Genomic DNA, 16,096 nt, shown 5'->3' with positions numbered 1-16,096 from the left:
TTGAACAGCTCAGAATTTCTTTTCTCAGCACCAAAGGAAAATCTTGATATCATTTGGGTAAAGAGGTGGTAGAACAAGGAGTATCACTGGATGGGTCTATGCTAATATAACGGGGACTGCCATATTATTTGCTAGAGTCACATGGTCAGTCTTACTGTTGCATTTAAAAGTCACTGAATTTTTTGGGGTGCCTGGGTGGCTCAGTCATTAAGTGTCTGCCTTCGGCTCAGGTCATGATCCCAGGGTCCTGGGATCGAGCCCCGCATCGGGCTCCCTGCTCGGCGGGGAGCCTGCTTCTCCCTCTCCCACTCCCACCTGCTTGTGTTCCCCCTCTCGCTGTGTCTCTGTCAAATAAATAATTAAAATCTTTAAATAAATAAATAAATAAATAAAAAATAAAAGTCACTGAATTTTAGAATGATTTATACGGAGAGTGAAGAGATTTAGAGACCTAAATCCAAAGATGTTCACTCTATTCTTTAACCTAAACAGATATCCATAGAGATAATAACTTGAGAGGAACCAGACATGAGATACCCACATGAGGAGATTCAGGGACATCCTCCATTCCATGCTGCTCTAAATATTATTGCCCAGATATTAAAAGGAATTAAGGTGTATAGTACAATGGAGTTTACAACTGTCAGACTCTGAAAGTTACCTAAAGAGAGGTATGCCCAGGATCACTATCTCCACTGAGAAGCACAGACAGCACCATGGGTTGACTATCTCAGCTAAGGCTTACTCTATGAATGAAGTTTTTATCCCCCCAAGTACAAACCTGACTTCAAACAACAGGGAAGAGAACTAGCTAACTGACCAACTCACCAAGAAGATGACTGTAAGACTAAGAAATCTTATAAAACATTGTCAAAATATTCTAGGAAGCTAGAGAAAATGAGGCATTACAATAATAAAAAAAAGCTAGCATATCTAAGAACTAAAAACATTATGAAAAAAAGGATACTGAATGACAAACAGGGAAGGTGATTTTCCACATTTAAGTGGGATCACTAACAAAAAAGAATAAATAGTCAATCAAAAGTAAATGTCATTCATTTGTGTACTAAAAAGAGCTGGGTTCAAGTCTTGACTCTGCTCCTGACTAGCTGTGTCACCTTGGGCAGATTACTTAAACTCTCTAAGACTATTCCTTGTCTATAAAATTGGGATACTAGTATCTATCTCATAAAATTGTTTAAAGGGTTAAATGAGAGTACCTAGCAAAGTACCTGGCATAATGGCTCTTATTATTAATTCCTTTTCTAGAGGAGCAGTTACATAGATAAGAAATACGTTTAAGATCTTCCCTTAGGGGCCCCTGGGTGGCTCAGTCATTAAGCGTCTGCCTTTGGCTCAGGTCATGATCCCAGGGTCCTGAGATCGAGCCCCGCATCAGGCTCCCTGCTCAGTGGGAAGCCTGCTTCTCCCTCTCCCGCTCCCCCTGCTTGTGTTCCCTCTCTCGCTGTGTCTCTACCAAATAAATAAAATCTTAAAAAAAAAAAAAAAAAGATCTTCCCTTATACCTAGAAAAAGATGAAATCCTCAGAGTCAACGAAGGGCATACAATCAACAGTTCCTACAGAACCTTAAAGTATAAAAATGAAGGACCAATAGTCTTTGTCACAAAATCCATGAAAACAAATAATTCTACAGATTCTCCTCTACTATGAGGATTAAAGTTTGAGGAGCTGGATGCTCCCTAATTTCTAATACTAGACATTCTACTTTTGGAAAAAGATAAATCTCTCTCAAATATTAGGTTTCTATTACTCAATGACCTAATGATATTCTTGTTTGTCTTGTTTAAAATATTCTAAAATCCCCAAGTGTTAGTCATCAAAGGAAAACATATCTAACATCTACTTAGGTCTCCTATCAGTACAAACTAGGTGGAGTTCAATACAGAGTCTACTACTCTAGCCATGATTGTGGTGTCATCATGACCAGTAGCAAAATGAAGGGTGTCTCAATCCTGGCAAGCCCGAAGAGTATCTGGGACTCCGTTTCAACTAGTTAGGAAGGCAGTACTACAAATCATAGGGTATACAATGTCTAACATTTCTGGTATGGAAGCCTGGACTCTGGGATTTATATTGCAACATGAAATATGAAATACAAAGATACTGCTAATTATCTGTTATATAAAATAAGTTCTATCACAAAAAAAAAAAAACTAAAAGAATCAACCAAAAAAGATTCCATATGCAAAAAACTACAGAACTGTACAATACGATGTGAAAGACAATCCTCATAAATGGAGTAACACCTCATTTCTGTATGAGCAAAGACTCTAAATGGCCTTTGTTACAAATTAGAAAAAAGCCATAATTTTTTTAAAATATAAAACATAAACACCATCACCATGGACATGTTACTGCCTTTAAAAACACTAAAACTAAAGATTAATTCAAATTCATAGTTTTTGATGTAGTTTCTCACCATTTTGTTCACTGGAACTTTCAAATAATCAACATTTAATTAAAAATAACTGTACAGGGGCACCTGGGTGGCTCAGTCAGTTAAGCGACTGCCTTCAGCTCAGGTCATGATCCTGGAGTCCCAGGATCAAGTCCCGCGTCGGGCTCCCTGCTCAGTGGGGAGTCTGCTTCTTCCCCTGATGCTCCCCCCTCTTGTACACTCTCTCTCTCACTCTCTCTCTCTCAAATAAATAAAATCTTTTAAAAAAAAATAAAAAATAACTGTACAGAGGGACACCTGGGTGGCTCAGTCAGTTAAGCATCTGCCTTTGGCTCAGGTCATGATCTCAGGGTCCTGGGATCACGTTCCGCATCGGGCTCCCTGCAGAGCAGGAAGCCTGCTTCTCCCTCTCCCTCTGCCTGCCACTCCCCCTGCTTGTGCTCTCTGACAAATAAATAAAATCTTTAAAAAAATAATAATAACTGTACAGAGCTATATGTATAACTGAGGAGGGTAGAAGTAAAAGGGAAAATCTGATTCAAGTATTTTTTCCTTTTTATTTAAGTTTTAATTTTCACAACTAAGATAAAATTAGGGTATATCCATAAAACAAACTGCTGAGCAGCCTTTAAAAATGAGGTAAGTTCTGTACAAACAGATACAGAAAGTACAGATAATTTTTTAAAGCAGGTTGCAAATAAGTCTGTTATAATATGATCCATTTTTGTAAAACAACTTATATTTATATATGCATGGGGAAAATATAGAAAAATATACACTTAGTTGGGGACGGAGATTGTAGGAGGGAGATTTATAGCACTGGGTTTGGAGCTTTCAACTTTTGTGTTACAATTTCTATGTGGTTTGAATTTTTTCTAAATCATTTCCCCTTTTTAAAATCAAAGTACAGGGGCGCCTGGGTGGCTCAGTTGGTTAAGCGACTGCCTTCGGCTCAGGTCATGATCCTGGAGTCCCGGGATCGAGTCCCGCATCGGGCTCCCTGCTCGGCAGGGAGTCTGCTTCTCCCTCTGACCCTCCTCCCTCTCATGCTCTCTGTCTCTCATTCTCTCTCTCTCAAATAAATAAATAAAATCTTAAAAAAAAAAAAAAAAAGAAAAATTTCTTTAAAAAAATAAAAAATAAAAAAAATAAAATCAAAGTACAAGGATTTTTTAAAGAAACAAAAAATAATGAGAACAAAATATATTTTATTTTTCTACTGGACTAGGACACAACTTTGTTAATTGCAGATTACTACACAAATCAAATATATGCTAGTATTTTTTTTTTTTTTTTTTGCTAGTATGATTTTTATGGGAACCTTGACTAGGCATAAAATTCCACCTTAGTGACTAGAAATGACCACTAATCCTGGATGGCTTAATAACAAAAAAGGGTAGAAACTGACAGATGGCATCTGACTGTTGGCAAATTTGAACAGTTGTCAGATTTGACAGTTGATTATGCTTTTTAATTATTGATACCACTCTATGATTCTAGGCATGTTGTTTCTGAGATTATCTTTATGAAGAAATTTTAATACTTGGAAAGTAATAATTTATCATGAAAAGAATAGTAATTAGTATTGTTGGGTTAACCGAAAGGTGTCAGTAAGAAGAAAAAAAATAATGTACAAGGAAAACAAACCTCCATAATCTTTCATTCTTAATAATTCTTCAAGTAATCAATCTGCCACTTTCAAAGCTTCAAATTTACAAACTACTCTTAGAGATTACTGTTACTTAAACCTACAGTTTCCAAAACTGAACTTCAAGTAGCCTCCAGGTTTCCTTGGAGATTGGAACTCAGTGAATTGAGAATTCTATCTTTTTTAAAGGGATAGAAGGCAATTTAAAGATGATTAATACTTTTGTATATGGAAATATCTGCTTTAATACACCTACTATCTTATCAAATTTTACCAGTCTGCAAGAGCTCAACGTAGAATTAAACCATACTGCTCAACAAAATCTTAAATCTTTACAGAAATACATTTAACATTTTGAACTAAATTTTGTCAATAATTTAAAATTGGGGTGCCTGGGTGGCTCAGTCAGTGGAATGCTGTCTCTTAATCTCAGCTCAGGTTTTGATCTCAGGAGCGTGAGTTCAAGCCCCATGTTGGGCTCCATGCTGAGTGTGGAGCCTACTTAAAAAAGGAAAAAAAGAAAGAAAAACATAAAATGACTTGGTCTTTCTCTTATAAGTAGTCATGTATGCTGAATGATGCTCAAGAAGGAGAAATCAAAATCAAAAATACAAAGATAAAAATCATTGTGGCTTACACAAAACTCTCTGAAGAGAACAACCTCAATGAAACAGTGAGCACATCCCTGCAAGAAGCAGGAAATATTATTTAAAGTAGGTAGAGTGGAACCAAACTATGGTGGGCTAAAAAAGATGAAAAGTTTTGACTGATATCGTGTATGCTCAGTTATTCAAATGGTTACAGAAAACTACCTTGCATGCTGGATACGTGGGCAGAGATATAAATAAGATACAGGCACCTATCCTTCAAGAAGTTCATAATTTAGCACAACAGAAAGATATAACCAAAATATAGAATGCTATAAATAATGATATAAATAAAAAGTACCCTCCATGAGAACACAAAGGAGAAAGCAACTGGTGTTTCTGGGAAAGGCTCTATAGAGAAGATGATATCCAAGTCAAACTATGAAAGATGTACAAGGTGATGGTAGGCAGAGAAAACCCTTCATTTCAAACAACGGCAAGAAATGGCAGTATCTAAATACTCTAAATGTTTGGGATGTGGATTTTTTTTATTTTGTTTTAGTGGGAGAGAATAAGCTGGAGTCTTCTTCACCAAGAAGTGAAGAATTCTATGCTTTTGCTTAACACACAATTTAGAAATATTTAATTGAGGAGGTGCTAACAAGAGCGGGCTTGAGGGAAAGTCTGACAGACTGGGGAGAAAGCTTTGCCCCAAAAAGGCACCTTTAGGGGGAGAAGGGTGAAGTGAAGGAAAAGGCAGGATATGCAAATGTGAGTCTTTTAAGACAAAGAAATAAGATAGCGAAACAGCAAAGAAGAATAAAAAGCCAATGCCAAGTCTGGGGTCTTTTTCTTTCCTTTTTTTAAGATTTTATTTATTTATTTGAGAGAGAGAGAGAGCATGAGAGGATGAGCGGGGAGCGTGATGCGGGGCTGGATCCTGGGACTCTAGGATCATGACCTGAGCCAAAGGCAGATGCTACACAGACAGATTAGATATCTGGAAGAAACGTTAAGTCACTGTCAGAAATGAAGTTACTTGTAAAGAGAATGCAAGGATTCAATTTTGGATATTTTGAAATAATAATCAGACAACAAGATGGGACTATGCCTATAATATCAGGTCTGGAAATACAGATTTTAGCATTATCTACTTGGAGGAAAATAAAATCACTATAGTCAATAAATTAACTACTTTCATAAAAGTGAAGTTCTGAATATAGAGAGTAAAGAGCTAAAAGAGTATGGTATGGTAGAGTATCTGCCATAAGAAAGGCAGCAAGAAAAAAAAAATTAAGAAAATAGTAACAAAGTCTGAGACAGAAGATCTGAGAAGGCAAAACCCTGGACGCTATTCTCCCTGTTGATTAATCCACTCCTGACTTCACATTTTGACTAACCAGCAAATACTCAGAAATTCACCTCAGTACTGCTCTCACCAGCTCTGTGAATCAGTATTTCCTAACTATTTTTTATATCATGATACACATAGAATATTATATATATTGGGCACTTAGGGTAGATAAGGCATCTACAAGGTGCCAGCCCTGGGACTCCAGCCATCCAGACCCTCTCTTGACGTCTTGAAGGCTGAAGGGATCAGTATCTCCACATACCTGCAACCCAATCATGGTATACCAGCTAAAGCTCTGCTTTAAATTCTTCATCCCTTTCTTCTGTAAGCACTCTTTCAAACAGTAATTCTGTAACAGTTAAACCACCTGCCTTTGCTTTTAGGTTGATGCTATGGTTTTTAAATCATCCTAACCAGTACCAAATATTTTTAACTGAAAGAAATTTTTTAACCTGAACTAAGCGAATAACTACCTGGTAATTCTTTCCTTCTTCATAGTAAAGGACTCAAATACTTATTTCCTCAAGCCCTCTCCTCCTTTTACATCCTCTCATCTTAAGCAAATTACTAACTCTGCCTCTTACTTTATAGAAGATAGAGGCTACCAAAAAAAACTCCAACATCTTACTTCCCTTTACCCAATCTCTAACTTTTCAATTTATATCAGGACCTTTACCAACTATGCCACACTGTACTGGAAAAGGTATTTTAGATTAACAGCATCCCTCCATTCAAAAAGGACTTAAACTGGCAACTTTATGCTGTTAAAGCAGCCCAACCACAAGCCACTATAATCAGTTATTACATGGATTAGCATTACTTCATATTCTTTTGTACCTGCTCTCCCTATGTGGAAGGAAAGAAGGGAGGGAGAGGAAAGAAGGGAGGGCAGGCCTCTTCTATCAAATCAAGAACTACATCTCCAGATTCAACAAACTTGAGCCAAAATACCATAATATGACCATGAAGCTTTCAACATTTTTTCGGAACACTGCTCAACAATCAACCTAGAGGGGCACCTGGGTGGCTCAGTCGTTAAGTGTCTGCCTTCGGCTCAGGTCATGATCCTGGGGTCCTGGTCCTGGGATCGAGACCCACATCGGGCTCCCTGCTTGGCGGGAAGCCTGCTTCTCCCTCTCCCACTCCCCCTGCTTGTGTTCCCTCTCTCGCTGTGTCTCTCTCTGTCAAATAAATAAATAAAATCTCTAAAAAAAAAAAAAAAAACAACCAACCTAGAATCACAAACTGCAGAACCCTACAAAATTGCTGTTTTGGAATGAATGCTTTTTGCTGGTATCACACTTGGCTTTCAACTTTATACTCCCACCCAAGCAAATATTCATGTTAAAATAAGGTATCTTTCATAATTCAGTTACTTATAATCGTCTTGCACAAAATACTCTTCAAGTCTTATCCTACTGTTCAAATAACTCCTCTTTTCTCTTTTTTGTAAGGCAATAATAAATACTCTATTCCTTTGGAAGTCAGATTTCCAGCAACTCAACTCTCAGGAACAAAGCCTACAGAAAAATAATTCTCTAAAGGATCAAAATACTTGTCAGAAAGGCCACATGCAATTCAATATTCAGAGACTATTTTATTTTACATATAATTCTATAAGCTTAGTTGTCTGGATACCAAGTATAACAGAAAGAATATTAGTGGCAGCACCTAAAAACAGATAAGAGACAGAAGAACTAAGGCGTTTGTCCCAATAGCTAAAAAAAATTCAGTTTGCTGAGATTAAATAATTTTATGTGAACAATTTCTGAGGACAACACTGTAATATAGCACAGAATAAAAGCTGATGTTCAGAATCATAATTCTGAGCCATCCAGAAAGCAGACTGTTCTCAGTAAAATAAACACGTACATGTTTTAGGCATATTTACAACAATATGGTTAATAAGTTTTTAGTTGCTTAACAGGAAACATGCCAACTGTGACTAACAATATTATCTCAGTTTTTATTGAAAATATACAAAAGATGAAAATTTTGATAGTACAAAAAAACTGCATATAAATTCATAAAAGTAGTAAAAGAATAAAATTTTAAAATACACAAAATACTTGCAAAATATGAAACTATATTCATAACATGCAGTGTTTCCTCAAACTGATAAGGAAAATATAGGTGACTTCTCTATCTTATCTATAATGTTTTATTTATTTTTATTCTTTAAAGTTTATAAAACAAAATAACCAAATTTTTTTAAAAATAGACATTCAGGTTTGTTATTTACAACCTTTGGTCCCTAGTGGTTACTGATCCTAAAATCTGAAGCTAAACATAAGTAGGAGGATAAGGCTGAACTACAGATTTTTAAAGGATAAGAAAGTAGGAAGTTCAGAAAACTTGTGAATATCCCTGGCTCTTTATTTCGCCATTGTGACAAGGACAAACTCCCGCTGTTTGAATTAAAACCTTTCATAGAGCTGCAGTTGCTATTTCATATCTGATTTTGCAAGAGAATTCAGCAATAAACCCAGGTCCATTCACTTTCTAAAACGTTTAATCAAGTTTCAAGGCAGAAATACATTTAAAAGCTCCAATTTCCATTACTTGGAACCAAACTCCAGCCAAAGCAACTGGATAAAGGTTCCAATCTCCCTCATCTTTTTACCTGCCCTGACAGTCTACAAATCATTTGTAAGTGACTTCTATGATTAAGAAGAAAAAAGAAAAGCCAGCATTATGGGAAAGAGACGTAAGGCTGGAATAATAGTAGTTATGGCAAAATAATACTAATATTATTGATGATGATACAAGTGTGATTGATGATGGTGATGATGATGATGATGGAAATTTTTGTTAGCCTAAGTTCTCAAATACAGCTGCTGTTTGTCCATGGCAGGTTTCCTGACATCCAAAAAAGAGTTCGTTTTGGGGGGCTTAAAATAAAACAAGAATCTAAGGACTTTTCCCTACTTGCCTGCCCCTAAAACAAGCATACATTCCTCCTAAAGCTTTTTTTTTAAAAGATTTTATTTATTTGACAGAGAGAGACACAGCAAGAGAGGGAACACAAGCAGGGGGAGTAGGAGAGGGAGAAGCAGGCTTCCTGCCGAGCAGGGAGCCCAATGTGCGGCTCGATCCCAGGACCCCGAGATCATGACCTGAGCTGAAGGCAGACGTTTAACTGACTGAGCCACCCAGACGCCCCTCTTTCTTTCTTTTTTTTAAGTAGGCTCCATGCCCAGCACGGAGCCCAACACAGGGCTTGAACTCATGACCCTGAGGTCAAGACCTGGGCTGAGATCAAGAGTCAGATGCTTAGCTGACTGAGCCACCCAGGCATCCCCTTTAAAGCTTTCTAACTTGGGGCAAGGAAGATATAAGATGAGCCTGGAGCAGAAAGTGCCAGAAAGTAAAGAAAACATACACACACACACACACACACACACACACACACACACACACACAGAGGCACGTCAAAGAGACACCAGAGCCAACCTGAAAGAGTTCCCGATGGCTAAAAATAGAACTGTAGCAACAAGTTAATAAATTAGTAACTGGATTCTATCCCCAGAGTATATAAAATAAATTCCATTAATCCATACTGACATAAATGACTAAATAAATAAGCAGGAGCAAAGAGACAAACCTTCCTCATAGAAGAATTCCAAATGAGTTGTGTAGATGCATCCCTTCCAGGAGGTAGAGCTTAACAACTCATCTCCCTTTCGTGACTTACTTCCAAAGAAAGGATTAAGAAGGAAAGGAGAGTAACTTTAAGGTGGAGCAAACAGTACTTTAGCCAGATGATCAAGGTTAATATTGTAACTCATGTTGCTAATGGGTACTTTACCTCTGTGGGACCCTTCCCGATAACCCACAACCCCAGTCAAACCAGTGAGAAAAACATCAGGCAAACTCAAATTGAGGGACATTCCACAAAATATCTGATGAACAATCCTCAAAACTGTTAAGATCATAGAAACAATGAAAAACTGAGAAACTGAAACCACAGGAGATTACATTCAAATAACATCTGGAGTTCAGTTAATAGTAATATACCAATGTTGGTTTCTTAGTTGCGACGGGACATAGGATAGGTAAGATGTTAACGACAGAGGAAACTGGGGCACCTGGGTGGCTCAGTCGGTTAAGCGTCTGCCTTCGGCTCAGGTCATGATCCCACGGTCCTGGGATCAAGCCCCACATCGGCTCCCTGCTCTGTGGGAAGCCTGCTTCTCCTTCTCCCACTCCCCATGCCTGTGTTCCCTCTCTCGCTGTGTCTCTCTCTGTCAAATAAATAAATAAAATCTTAAAAAAAAACAACAACAACAGAGGAAACTGGGTGAAGGGTACATATGAATTCTATGTATTATCTTTGCAACTTGTTTTTCTTTTCTTTTTTTTTAGAAGTGGGGAGGGGCAGAGGGCGAGGGAGAGGATCTTAAGCAGGCTCCATGCTCAGTGTGGAGCCTGACATGGAGCCCGATGAGGGGTTCTATCTCACAACCCTGAGATCATGATCTGAGCTGAAATCAAGAGTCAGCTGCTTAACCGACTGAACCACCCAGGCGCCCATCTTTGCAACTTCTCTGTAAATGTAAAACTACTATAAAATAAAAGTGGTTGTTTTTTTTTTAAGGTAAGGGCATTATATGCAAATTTCTCCCAAGGAAATCCCTAAAAAGGGAGGAGACAGATGAGTGATGACGGAGCTTATCCTGCTCTCCAACGTCACCAGCCCCTCACTACTGCCAATATCTCCAAAAATCTTACACGGGACTACTAGGGGAGAGGGAAATCTAAAGCTGGAGCTACCATAGAAAAAGAAAAAGCTTAAAAAACTATCTGGTCGCTCAAATGGGATAGCAAGGCATGTATCTCTGTATACACTGGGAAATTATGTATAATTCATGGAATTTCTATAGAGAAATTACTGAATCCTTTCCAAATAACCACTGGGAATTTGGCAAATAAACATGTATTTCTTGGGCTAAAATGTTCAATAATCATGCATTCATAGCCAGTATGTACACAAAGCACACATGTGCCCAGGAGTGTGTGTATGTGTGTATTTTATTCATTTTTTGTGACATAAAGTAAAGAAAACCTATTATTAAATGAGTACAGCTAGGCAGTACACTTCAAAGCACTAAAAGTTACAGGATCTTAATCATTAAATAGTACAATTATCTAAGTGGGAATTAAGACAAAATATTAAAATTAAGCCACATGTTCTTATCCAAGCTAGGAAATCTTTGGTTCCAACTCTGACGATCTTGGTTTGGTATTGGCCCATAAGAAAACACTTTCAGCTGGAACATATGCAAGATCAAAGTATCCATGTGTTAGGGACCTAAGTGTGCCCCCCTCCTCAAAATTCGTATGTTGAAATACTAACCCCTAGCACCTCGAATATGAGTATAAACAGGGCCTTTAAAGAAGCAATTAAGGTTAAACGAGGTCATATGGTGGGCTCTATCCAATCTGACTGGTATCCTTTCTAAGAAGAGGAAATCTGGAGACACACAGACACAGAGAAAAGACCATGTGAGGATACAGCAGGAAGGTGGGCAGTCATCTGCAAACCAAGAAGAGAGGCTTCAGGAGAAACCAAACCTGACTATACCTGTTCTTAGACTTCTAGTCTACAGAACTGTGAGAAAAAAGTTCATTGTTGTTTAAGCCACCTGGTCTGAAGTATTTTGTTACAGCAGCTCTAGCAAACTAATACACCATGCAATAAACATTTCCTGAATATCTTAAATATGCCAGACTATCCCAAATATTGTAAATACAAGATGAATAAGACATAAACTGTCCTTAGAGTCTAGCAGTCAGGGAAGCATATCAATAGGTAATTAAAATACAGTAAGTGTTATAATAGAGGTGTGCACTGAAACAAACTGTAGTAGAGCCTAATTCAGTTCTGAAGGGGAGAGAGGACCGGGGAAGGTTTTCCCAGGAAGAACAAAAGGAAAAAGAGTGAAATGGGAAGAAATGAGACTTGGTCACCCTATTTTCCACGGCAGAGGATCTCTGAATGAGTCACATATTTAATGATGAAGTACAGATACAAATGCACAAAACCAGTTATCTGAAAGACTGAAAGACAACATATGATCTTCTGATAGAGAACACAAAATCTTCAAAGATGCCACTCGACTTCAAAGAACTATTTGTCTAGAATTATTGGTAGGAAGAAAAAGAAGAAATGAGTTCTTAGGATACTTTTCAGTATATGAAAGACAAAACAAAGTTCCAAAGAATTACCAAATTTCCCCCAGAGTTTGTTTCAATTTAATAATAGAGGGAGCAATGAGGAATCTACAATAACTAAAACTCTATGTTCTCCCATAATCTTCAACATTAAGGTCCTTCCCTCTCGCATGAGGTAGCACAGTCTCAACTTCATTAACCTTCAGTACTAAGAGAAGAATTATAAGCTATAATATACTTGAAAGCTAAAATGGAATAAAGATCAATCCCAAAACTTGACTAGAAATGTATCAATAATCAGCAATATAAAATGAGGTGTATAATTAAAAATTAGCCTACAAAATGCATTCCAAACTCTGTTTTTAGCCATGGTTTCACATGAAGGCATAAATGGAATATTCACCACATCCCCAAATGACACAAAGCTGAAAAGAGATCACATATACATTGAATGACAAAATCAAGACCTGAAAAATAAAAGCTTAGGATAATTAGCAAAATGTTAAAAACTAACACTTTAATAAATATAAAATACTACAACTAGAGTTAGCTTATATACAGATAAAGACATAGGGGAGGGGCGCCTGGGTGGCTCAGTCGGTTAAGCGTCTGCCTTTGGCTCAGGTCATGATCCCAGGGTCCTGGGATCAAGCCCTGCATTGGGCTCCATGCTCAGCCAGCAATCTCTCTCTCTCAAATAAATAAAATCTTAAAAAAAAAAAAAAAAAAAAGACACAGGGGAGACACTTTTTTGTTGTTTTTCTCTGAATAATTTGCCTAAAGTCAATAACTGGGTAATATTCAGAGACATTCGGTCACAAATGCTCCAAGTTCTTTGTCGAGTTCCATAAAAAGAGTAAATGATACAACCATCTTTTTTCAGACTCATATATCAAAATTTTCTGGTCTGAATTTATCAAATTTTAAAGACTTTTTTCAGAAATCATCACTGTCCAGTCACTTTATAAAAGTAGAATGGAATAAAGCGAGTTCTACTAGCATCTTCTCTCACAGAGATAACCTCACAATTATTCTCTAGCTATAACCTCAAAATTTGAACGAAGAAATCCTCCCAAAACTAATAACATATAAAGTAAAATGTACGACAGGGGCGCCTGGGTGGCTCAGTCATTAAGCGTCTGCCTTTGGCTCAGGTCATGATTCCAGGGTCCTGGGATCAAGCTCCGCATCGGGCTCCCTGCTCGGCAGGAAGCCTGCTTCTCCCACTCCCCACTCCTTGTGTTCCCTCTCTCGCTGAGTCTCTGTCAAATAAAGAAATAAAATCTTAAAAAAAAAAAAAAGTAAAATGTACGACAATAACACAAAGCACAGGAGTGGAGCAAAGAGATGTAGGTTGTTGGGTGTTTCTTCTATCATATGTCAAATAGTCTATTTTTTTTAATTTATTTATTTATTTATATAGAGAGAAAACACAAGTAGTGGGGAAGGGGCAGAGGGAGAGGGAGAGTGAGAATCTCAAGCAGGCTCCACACTCAGCATGGAGCCCAATGCAGGGCTCAATCTCACAACCCCAAGATCATGACCCGAGCTGAAATCAAGAGTCGGATGCTTAACTTACTGAGCCACCCAGGCACCCCTGAAATAGTCTATTATTCCTTGAAGACAGACAGTGAAAAGTTAAAGATGCATAGCGTAAACCCTAGAGCAACCATAAAAGATAAAAAATAAAATATAGCTAATAAACCAACAGTGGAAATAAAATGTAATACAAAAAAAATTTTTTTAAACCCAAAAAACTAAAAAACTAAAGCCCAAAGGAAACATGAGTAGGAAAATAAAGGGACAGAGAACAGATGGGACAAATAGAAAACACAGAGCAAGATGACAGATTAAAACACAACTGTAACAAAACAGGGTGCTACTGGCATAAGGATAGACTGGAGAGTCCAGAAATAGATTCAAACATATCATCAAGTAATTTTCAATAAGAGTGCCAAGATAATAGGAAAGGAATAGTAACAAATGGTGGTGGAACAACTGGTGAACCATGTGGGAAAAATTTAACCTCTACACCACTCATCAGACAAAAAAATTAACTCAAAATGGATCAGAGACTTAGACCTAAAAGCTAAACCTTAAATTTCTAAAAGAAACATAGCAGAAACTGTATGTAATCATACCATGGGCAAAGGGCTCGTAGAACACAAATAGTACTACCTATTTTTTAAAATTTATTTATTTAAGTAATCTCTACACCCAACGTGGGGCTTGAAATTATGACCCCAAGATCAAGAGTCACATGCTCTACCAACAGAGCCAAGCCAGAGGGTAGCCCCTAGCACTACCCATTTTTTATAAATGGATAAACTAGACTTTACCAAAATGAAAATCTGCTCTTCACAGATGCCACTAAGAGAACAAAAAGGCAATGGGGTGCCTGGGTGGCTCAGACGGTTAAGTGTCTGCTTTCAGCTCCAGTCATGATCTCTGGGTCCTGGGATCAAGGCTCATGTCAGGCTCCCAGCTCAGCAGGGAGTCTGCTTCTCCCTCTCCCTCTGCCGCTCCCCCTGCTTGTGCTGTCTCTCTCTCTCTCTCTCAAATGAATAAATAAAATCTTTTAAAAAAAGAAGAAAACAAAAGGCAAGGTAGCAAACTAAATACAAAGAAAACTGCATTTATGTGTAATTTATATGTATATATAAACACATATATAAATTGAATCCAGTATATATGCAAAACTCTTCCATTTTAATAAGACAATTCCACACAAAAAAATAGACAAATGATTTTTAACATTTCTCAAAACACATACACATGGCCAATGAGTTATGTGAAAAAATGCTGTGTATCTCTAGTAATCAGGGAAATGCAAATTAAAACCACAATGAGATACAACTGCACACCCAATAAAAGGCTAAAACTCTTAGACCAAAACCACCATACGTTAACAAGGATGTGGCACAACTGGAACTCTACACAGAGCTCTCTGGTAGCTTAAGTCATATATACATCTAACCTATGATCCAGTAATTTCACATCTAGGTTTGAAAACACAGGTATACAAAAAATTTGTATGTGAATGTTCATAGCTTTACTCATAATAACCAACAATTTGGGAAAAACAAATCTCCAACAAGTGAATAAACAAATTATGATATATAAAAAAAAATTACAATTTTTAAATACAATAGGATACCAAACAGCAGCAGCAAAACAACAAAGAAGGAACTACTGATACAAGTAACATTATGGGTACAAAAAAAACATCCTGCTGAGGGAAAAAAATCAGACATGAAGTATATGATTCCAGATACAGGAAGTCCCAGAACAGGCAAACCTAATAATCTAAGGTGAAAACAACTTAAAATTAGTGTTCTACAAAGAATCAAAGGACAGGAGAGACTACTGAATACGAGGTACACGAGCAAGGTACACAACCGAACTTTCTGAAGTGTTGGTTAATGTTCTATTTCTTCATAAAGATTTGGGTTACACAAACATACATTTGGCAGAACTTCACAACAAATGGTACACTTAAGATTTGTGCACTTCACTATATGTAAATTTTACTTTAAAAACAAAGGACTGTAGGAGCGCCTGGGTGGCTCTGTTGGTTAAGTGTCCGATTCTGGATTTCAGCTTGGGTCATGATCTCAGGGTGGTGAGATCAAGCCCCGAGTCAGGCTCCATGCCCAGCATGCTTAGGATTCTCTCCCTCTCCTTCCGCCCCCCTCCCCCAGCTTGAGCATGCATGGAAAAGAAAAAAAAGTAAAAACAAAGAACTGTAAATATTCAACTCTAGTTAATGATACGGAAGCTGATTTTGTTTGGGAAAAAATGCACTGATACCTGCAACTTACTTTAAAAACACAATACAAACCAAACAGCGGCAAGCTTGACTGAAGGATAGTTAGAGGAATGAATAGATGGACAGGTGATAAAGCAAAAACA

General features: G+C 37.5%; 1 protein-coding gene across 7 annotated transcripts in view; it reads right to left on the bottom strand.

The window, feature by feature from the left end:
* Positions 1–16,096, bottom strand: part of RNF111 (ring finger protein 111) — a 120,092-nt gene that overhangs the window by 58,777 nt on the left and 45,219 nt on the right. The gene's annotated exons all lie outside the window — the stretch shown is intronic.

Source organism: Phoca vitulina, unplaced genomic scaffold (genome assembly GCF_004348235.1).
Source record: "Phoca vitulina isolate PV1807 unplaced genomic scaffold, GSC_HSeal_1.0 scaffold20, whole genome shotgun sequence".
Lineage (NCBI taxonomy): Eukaryota > Metazoa > Chordata > Mammalia > Carnivora > Phocidae > Phoca > Phoca vitulina.
The sequence above is the reverse complement of the archived record's forward strand: the minus strand, read 5'-3'. Positions and strand labels throughout refer to the sequence as shown.